At 42.1% G+C, this 8,975-nt stretch overlaps 1 long non-coding RNA gene across 1 annotated transcript; it reads right to left on the bottom strand.

Annotated features, from left to right (window-relative positions):
* Positions 1 to 956: 956 nt before the first annotated feature.
* LOC134289443 (uncharacterized) lies at positions 957 to 1,528 on the bottom strand. Its single transcript, XR_009998523.1, has 2 exons — positions 1,454 to 1,528; positions 957 to 1,396 (listed from the first exon to the last, which is right to left on the bottom strand). It is a non-coding gene; the product is annotated as an uncharacterized LOC134289443 (long non-coding RNA).
* Between the last annotated feature and the right edge of the window lie 7,447 nt (positions 1,529 to 8,975).

Raw genomic sequence — 8,975 nt, 5'->3', positions numbered from 1 at the left:
GATGTCATTGCTTATTGGGCTGCCAAAATGTATGATGAACCACAGCTGTGGTCATTCGTTAAAATCATTTTTGGAGCTCCGCCGACGCAATGTTCGATGGAAAGAGATTTTAGCTCGTTTGGGGCTATTTTCACCAAAACGCGTCACGCCATTTGTTCGGAAAACCTTCAAAACGTTTTGAAAGTAAAAACGAACGGGGCGCTTATCCAACCAGGTTTGGCACATATGTTTGCGAAGGACCGAAGTTTGATTCCCGCATCGTCAGTTTGAAATTACTTGATCACGGCCTGAAAGTTTCGTATTTCTACTGTCTTGATTCGCGGCAACCAGTTGAACGTGTCCTTTGAATTGGATTTTTTGCTGATAAGCAGAAAACAACACATTTAATGAAATCATATGATTGTTTTGAAATAAAGTTATTCATTCAAATCGCCTAACGGATAAGGTACACCAGGGCAAGTTGAAACGCGAAGTTTAGAACAAGATTTCAATACAATTTAGAAATCTATCCTTCACCAAAAGATAGCATGATTTCTGTTTCATCTTACCCCACCCGTTTCAACTTGCCTCTGTGTACCTTAGCGAAATTTCTAAGCACTCTGGAATTGAGACGTGTGAATGCATCCCAAAAACCCCAAATCGACAGAAACGATTCTCTTTACACAATATTTATGCGATCATTTCACTAACTGGTCTTGCAATAGTTTGGATCTCCGGAGCGACCAACGACATAAAAAAAACACAGTTGGTTATCTAGCACAGCACCCCTACCAATTGAGTGAAGAGTACTCTTATTACAACTGTTTTCTCCAAAATATACGAACAATGTTATTTGTTCATTATTGTCGAAGAGATCAATAGGTCACCCGCTAAGTCGTCACGCTCTTAAACAACCCTTTAAGATCCTCAAACTAATGGAACTTCTATGTTCGTATCGTGAATAACAAGAGTTTCATTTGGCATGCACTTTATTTCATTTTACCTTTGTAAACAAGTAGACGATAGATGGATGTTCTATAAAACACGGCTGACTGTGGTGGGCTGGTCACATCAGACGAATGCCGGTGGGACAGACAGAGATGATATTCAGTAGCGACACCATGGCTGTCTGGGAACACGATAACTGTTGAGACAAACTTGCAGCCCCCAATATCCAGGGATCCAGTGAAACTACAGGCAATTGACCCAGGATCGCTCTCAGTCTTGGTTCCAGTAAAGCACTTTTCATTCGCTTTGAATTCGACGAAACTAGTTGGGGTGGTCTGGCAAGTAACATCACCATACAGCAGCATCTGCATCAACACACCAATTTGTGCTTTCTTCCCTTTTGCACAGGACACAGATTCATGTTTTCTAAATTTCTTATTTGGATCTACTTGTAGCACACCCTAGTAATCTGAAAAATAAGTGTAACTAAAATCACCTTGCACTAATTTGGTTACACCAATATTACCTGAAACTCCAAATAAAAGTTATTTAATCAGCCGCTTACGGATTCGCACGATCAGCACTAGTCGTCGGTGGAAATATTTGTTTTGTTTTTTTTTTCTGGTGAAGCTGTCATTAGTATACTGATGAACCCTTTCCTGCCACTTAAAAAATTAAACAGAATCAACAAATTCAAAACATCATAAAATTAATCAAGGAGTTTCCAAGAAAAACACAATTGTTTCAAAGAGGTTTAGTTTTATATAATTCGAAATTATTGAAGCTATTTTTTTTTATTTAGGGCCCCTAAAGCCAAAGCGGTAAGCGTGCATGTATCCAGCATGACCAAGTTCTGGATAAAGGGTCCAATTCCCGGTTGATCCGGTTACTTTTTCGTAAAAAAATCCTTTACTTCATTGCGTTTAGAATGTCTTCGTGTCTACTAAACGATACATGAATGCGTACAAAAATTGACATTATTAGAAAAAAGCTCTGAGTTACTTATTGTCGAAATATTTAAAGACACTAAGCTGAGTTTCAGGCTTAGTCCCAATTGGGACGATACGTCAAGAGAAGAACATATCGTCGGTTATATTTCAGTGAAAGGAAATCTTTTTACTTGTTGAAGCAGGATTTAAAACTAGAAAATTAAAATGGCAAGGAAGGGTTTAAATTCACTTTATTATACTGAAAGTATTGTACACGCAACTCGAAAAGAACGGACAACTTCTAGCGGTGAATAAAATATGCCGCACCAAGTGCCGCACCAGTAATAGACGATAAATAATCCTCAATTTGTGTTTTGTATAACTAAATAAAAAAAATACTTATTTCATATGTACCTATACGATTTGATGGCGGAATTTTGCGGAGATTATGAAACACTCAGCGTTCCGTCGCAAAAATTTGTGTGACAATTTTGAATATTTTTACTTAGTAGGAGCAATACAATTGGCGTTGCCATGCAACTGTGATTCATTCTGTTCATGAACCTGTTTTGACGGGGATCACGAATGCGAACCTAGTGGCATGAAAAATGTTGTGTGGATCGCGAACCAAGAGAAATCTGTTTACTCGCGGGTAGAATCGTTTGGATGAACAAACATTTTAAGTGAACGTAGATCGCCAACATCGCGTAAACGATTACATCTACTGCTTTGTGCTCCCGATTGTGGCACATGAAGTTGTGTTGTTTTTTTGCTCAAAACACGTCAACGTGCAGAGCCTTTCCACCACTGACTATAAGGACGTGGCCGGTGCCGTTATTGATCCAAAATGCATGAGCTGCTTAAATTGCACTTTGAGAATAAGTGGAGTGTCCCAGCCGTTATTTATTTGGATCTCAGTGCAATTGGTACCAGCTCAGATCAATCACGGAGGAGCAACCATTGACATGTATATTCAGATTTGATCGAAGTTCCACCTTGTATTCTTTCACGAATTTCTCCGAAGATTCTTCCAAAAGTTCTTTCGGATAAGTTTTTTGAGAATCCTTCTGGAATTTTCTTAAACAAATCTCATTTTTTCTCACAATCTCACAAAGTTTATTCCAGAATTTCTCACTAAAGTTTCTCCATGAATATTTCCAGAAGTTTCTTCGGGAATTCTTCTAATAGTTCTGGGATGGAATAGAATGATTCCATTTACATGATCATTGTTTTGACTTACAGCGAAACAAACCCTTCCCAATATGGGAAAATGTAAAAATGGTTACTTCTTTCAGAAGATGCCTCCAAGGATCGCTCCTGGGATTTATGCTGAAATTTGTTCTGTAAATTTCCTATTTGGATTGCTTTAGAAACTGCGGATGTAATTCTTCCAGGGATTTTTCCAGAGGTGTTTTTTTTTATTTTCAGAAAGACCGCGATGAATTCCTTTTGGGACTTCTTAAAGAATTCTATGTACAATAACGCACCACCCAGCGAGAACCGATCCTATCATCATTTCAAAAGAAGCCGCACAGTTTTGATACTATCCTATTTTCTCAATTCAGTTTGGGTCGCTTTTCTCACGCACCTCAAGCACATTTGATCGAACGGAAATACTGTCACTCTTGAGTACAGGAGAAAGGACAAGGTTCTCCTTCAATCCGGGTTCCGAAAATTGCGCGCGCACCAGAAAAATCAAGAAAAACCAGAATTATTTTTTTTTCCGAGAAAACCGTGATTTGGTCAAACTTTCGGGTATGGGAAAATCTATCCAGCTTGTAATCGCCCTCAGGATTGGGTTGTTCAACGCAGGGAAACCGGTACGACAGGAAATATGGTGCGGATCGTCATTTTTCAAATTGCACCTTTTTTGGCTCGATGTTCCTCAAATAGGAGCCGGTGGGACAGGTTTCGCTTTAAGTTTTTTTTTCCTTGGAGTAATGTTTGGTCGATTTATCATTTTTCAAGATTTTTTTTCCTATCCGTGAAACAGAAGGTACACGGTGAAAGGATTGCGCAAAAGGATTATGATCCCCCTTGATGATCTATGCGATGAATGTTTTTTTTTTCTGGTTGCTCAAGGAGGAGGTCATCAGTGTCACCACTGGTCATTTTTGAATACCCTCTAAGGTTGCAAAGGCTACGAAAAACGGGAAAGGGGTCGACATGCGAGTTTTTTTTTCTTATAGGCTGGTGACTATTTAACAGGGCTCAACTCTTTCCTTCGTTTAGGACCTGATGTAAGAAAAAGGCGCCGAAAGAGTATAGTCACAACATGCGGCAGGAGTCTTTCGGCAGAAATTTCGGCTTTCATCGATTCGATTAATACGCAGAAAAGGTACTTTTCCCATGGATACGGGTGTGCGTTCCAGGTTTGGGCTGTGCTTGATGGTAGCATTTCCACATTTTTCATATCAAACGTACCTTTCCGTTATGGGACATCACGTCGCAACCCATACGTGATTGTGGCTAGATTTTAGATGGCGAAATCGTGTGAATTCATATCAACGAAAAAAAAGGTACAGAAATAAATGGAGAACACACTCAACGTAGGAAAATAATAGACAATTATTGTCTATTCATATTGCTGAAAACTTGGATGGCATTGACGAAGGTCATTTAACCTTCTTTGGACATAAACAAAAATTACGAATAATGCATGAGCCAGAAATTCAAACTATAATGGCTCCTTAATTGGTACTGTAGAAATTAATAGGGGTATTCACTAAACTGATTAAATTGCTGCGTAAGCCATGATTTTTTGCTTAGTTGAAATGTTTCATGATTTTGCGAATGAAATAATCAAAGATTGCCCTGGTGATCACGACGTTTAATCAGTTTATTCAGTTTACGTTGTTAAGTGAATCCCCCTAATATGTAAGTGAGCAAGTTTTAAAAATTTAAATTTAAGTTTTCAATATTTTATCAAATACAAATCAATTACCAAATAAACATAAATATTTTTGTTTCAAACGAACGAAATTTGTTTTGGTGTCTCACTTCTAGGTTGATTATAATCAACTAGTGATACTTTCAAAAGAAGGGCTCTGATATACCAAACTACTTTGTCGAAGACACTATTGTTGTAAAATCAATTTCTCATGCCCCTAACCATTTCAACCACGCAATTTGGTCTTTGGAAACAGTGTGCGGCGTGGCGAGAAGCTCCTGAATTGGGTCCGGTGACTTCACGGCCCCGTGACGAATAGCATCCTGATGAATGGAGTGAATCCGTAGTCTTGTTTGGAAGCCAAGTGAACCTCAGGTTTTAGGGGGTGGGGGTTTTGGGCAAAGTCTACGGCCCATGCCAATTTTCAAATTTGGAATGGTTGAAATTCTACGAGAAGAGAGTGGGTTTGGATTTGAGCTCAGCTGATCAATGAGTCAACGTAGTTTATGAATGAGTAATGTAGTTATTGTGCCTTACTGAAATATACGACGAGCCCACTATCCAGAAGGTCGTCAAAGCCGGAAGGATACAGTGGGCAGAGCATCCCACAAGAATGCCAGAGAACAACCCTTCAAAGTTGGTGTTAGCTACTGATATGGTTGCGTAAATGGGAGATGGTCGGACTCCTCCTCTTCTTGGCGTAACGTCCTCACTGGGACAAAGCCTGCTTCTCAGCTTAGTGTTCTATGAGCACTTCCACAGTTATTAACTGAGAGCTTCCTCTGCCAATGACCATTTTGCATGTGTATATCGTGTGGCAGGCACGAAGATACTCTATGCCCAAGGAAGTCAAGGAAATTTCCTTTACGAAAAGATCCTGGACCGACCGGGAATCGAACCCGTCACCCTCAGCATGGTCATGCTGAACTGAGTGACGCGGACTGACTCAATATGCTCTCTCAGCGGGAGCCAAACATCGGGAGCCAAACATTGAAGATGGAGGTTATGTTAAACCTTGTTGATCTTGTGTGATTGATTGAAGAGTATTGTTATCTAGGTGCTGCAGATATAATCAAACCTGTTGTCACGATATCTCCATTTGCCGCTGTCAAGCCGTTGGAAAGCGAGGAGAAGGATAAACATTCTTTTGAGCCTACTTTATCTAATTTTGTAACAACTATCCATCAAAATTTCCATCGCGAATGGAAAACAATAAACTTTGAACACGAGAACAAAATTGGAATAATGGTGGATTGATCATGTTTACCATTTCCGAACAGCGTCGCGACGGCGTGTTTGACAACCGCGCTGAGAGAGGTGGTTGCAAGAAAATTGAACGCTCGTGCGTGTTTACAAGCTGTGTGCCGGGAGTGTGCAGGTGTGTGTTGACTAGCTTGAAAAATAAAACCGCTTCTATCCGCAGCACCTAGATGCTGAATACCCGTGCGTTTACCGCCTCGGCTATATGGGCCCTTGATGGTCGGACTATGTAATTTTTTAAAATGCTAGCGGAAAACCTGAAAATATACCTCATCAACGGGACGAATTTTCCAAACTGGAGCTACCGGATGGAAATCCTCTTGGAAGAGCGGCAGCTGATAGAATGTATCTGGATCGAAGTGGACAAAATCGAGGAGTTCAAGCCTGCTGACGGTGACACGGCGCTGGTGACTGCTGAGAAGGAAAGGAGAACCCCTAAGTAACACACTTGTCACAGAAGAGTCACGGCGGCGCAGGTTTTTGTTGCGCAGAAGTCACTGTGACTTACTTCTAGCAAGTAAGTAATTATTTGTTAGAAGTAAGTCGCAGTAACTTCTGCGCATCAAAAACCTGCGCCGCCGTGACTCTTCTGTGTCAAGCGTGTTACTTGGGTCGCTTCTTGTGGAGAAGATCGCCGATTCGCAGCTGGAATACGTGAAGGAAAAATCCACTCCGAAGGCAATCTGGGAAGCGCTGCAGAACGTTTTCGTCAAGAAAGGGATTTCCGGGATTCCGGGAGCAGCTGGCCGTGATGAAATACAATGAGGCTGAACGACAGGTTAGTGGTATTCAATCTTTTGCAGACCATGCAGACCAGTCTTTTCAACAATATTGGAGACACTCCCACAGGAACAGTGTTCATTGGATTTTGTGAAGGCCAGTTTGCTAAGCGGGAGCATCAAGCGGAAGAACAATTTGGATGCCGACGGTGTGTCTAACGACGAAGCTCCTTTTACGGAGGACGTGCTGAAGGATCCGAGATGTCAAGAAACTGCAGAATCCTGTCCCAATTGTAGTGGTAAGGTGATCTACAGTAACTATTCCGGAACGGTCCATACGGAAATCCAAGTCGGACAACGTCTGAACAAGAGCACAATGAATGAAGTCCTGTACGTCCCGGAGCTACAATACAATCTATTTTCGATTCGGAAAGTTGGAAAGCGTGGAATGCGGATCACATTTGAGAAAGACGTGGTGAAGATCCTGCGTTGCGACGAAGTTGTTGCAACAGAAACTGTATCCGGGAAGCTATACGTGCTGAATGCCCTTGTGAAGCGTGGAAATGTAAATGAAACATTGATGAGTTCATCGTCGTTCTTATGAGCTGTGGCACCGCAGGCTCGGCCACATCGGTAGGAGCGGCCTTAAGAAGCTGGTTCGTGGCAACAAGGCAAAGGTATGACATTATCTGATGACGAATTAGTTAGAAGCAAGCTGTGTCTTGTTTGAAAGGGATACATACCCGACAACCGTTCGAGGACGTTGAAGCTCCAAGATCGAAGCGGTCCTTGGACCTGATACACAGCGACGTGTGTGGATTCTTTACACCAGTGGCGTGGTATGGTAAGCGGTTCTCCGTGTCCTTCACCGATGATTTCACTCATTTCGCGGTGGTGTACCTGCTGACGTCAAAAGATGAAGTACTTGAAGCGTTCCAGTAGTATACAAGCATGGCGGAGACTCATTTCGACCAGAAGATTGCCAGGATACGGTACGACAACGGCGGCGAGTATGTGAATTCCGGTTTCAAAGAGCATTGCAATTCTAACGGGGTGACTATGGAGAACACGATTCTGTACACACCCCAACAGGATGGCGTGAGCGAGAGGATGAACCATACCATCTTGAATAGCACAAGGGCGACCCCTTGTGAACCCCTTACGAATTGTGGTATGGACACAAACCGGACGTATCCAAGTTGCGAATTTGGGGCAGCAAGGCATACAGTTTTATCCCGAAGGAAAGGCGGAACAAGCTCGACGCACGTAGTGAATCGTGCTACTCTGTTGGATATGCACCCGCTGGCTATCGTTTGTGGAACCATCAGAAGCAGAAGGTGTATTTGGTTTGTGATGTCGTTGTGGACGAGAATTGGAATGACGCTGGTACCGGTTGGCTCCACATAACATGCTGTGTTTGATGATCCGGTTTGGCCTGTATCCCGACAACCTGCTTTGACGAATCAAACAGAACCAATTGTGATTCAAGAACAAGTTCCAGTCAATCTAATTGTTGACGATGTGGTTCAAAGCGACGATGATGAGTTTTTGTCAGGAGAAGATGAAGCCGAGCCAACAAATGAGATGTCGGAAGTTCGAAAAAGTATGCGGGTACGGCGATTCTACGTATTTGGTGTATGCGATAAATGCTGAAAACTACGTCCAGGATTTGCCGAACCGCATCGAGGATATTAAGCAACGAGACGATTGGGTGATCTGGAAGGAAGCCATAGAATCGGAGTTGAAGTCATTAGCCGAGAACAACACCTGGGAACTAGTCGATTTGCCAGATAGACGAAAGCCAGTAGATTGCAAATGGGTTTTCAAGTTGAAGCTGAATCCCGATGACTCGATCCAGAAGTACAAGGCCCGATGCTTGCGGTAGCCAATCAAGAAAATCTTTTGGTACATCACATGGACGTAACAACGGCATTTTTGAATGGTAAGCTGGACGAGCAAACCTATATGCGACAACCACATGGATTTGAAGAGGGGAATCGCGAGTGCAAGCTGAACAAATTCATTTACGGACTCAAGCAAGTATCAAAAGCGTGGAATGACATCGATCGGATTCAAGAGATGCTTCAACGATACCTGCATCTATGTCAAGGAACGTGAAGGTGATAAGGTATTTCTGCTGTTATACGTTGACGACATTCTTGTGATTTGCTGAAGCCTTGATGTGATTTCCGTCATAAAGAAGCTGTAGAAATCCGAATTCAAAATGCACGACATGGGAGAAGCAAGAAC

The sequence above is a fragment of the Aedes albopictus genome, chromosome 3 (assembly GCF_035046485.1).
Source record: "Aedes albopictus strain Foshan chromosome 3, AalbF5, whole genome shotgun sequence".
Lineage (NCBI taxonomy): Eukaryota > Metazoa > Arthropoda > Insecta > Diptera > Culicidae > Aedes > Aedes albopictus.
The sequence above is the reverse complement of the archived record's forward strand: the minus strand, read 5'-3'. Positions and strand labels throughout refer to the sequence as shown.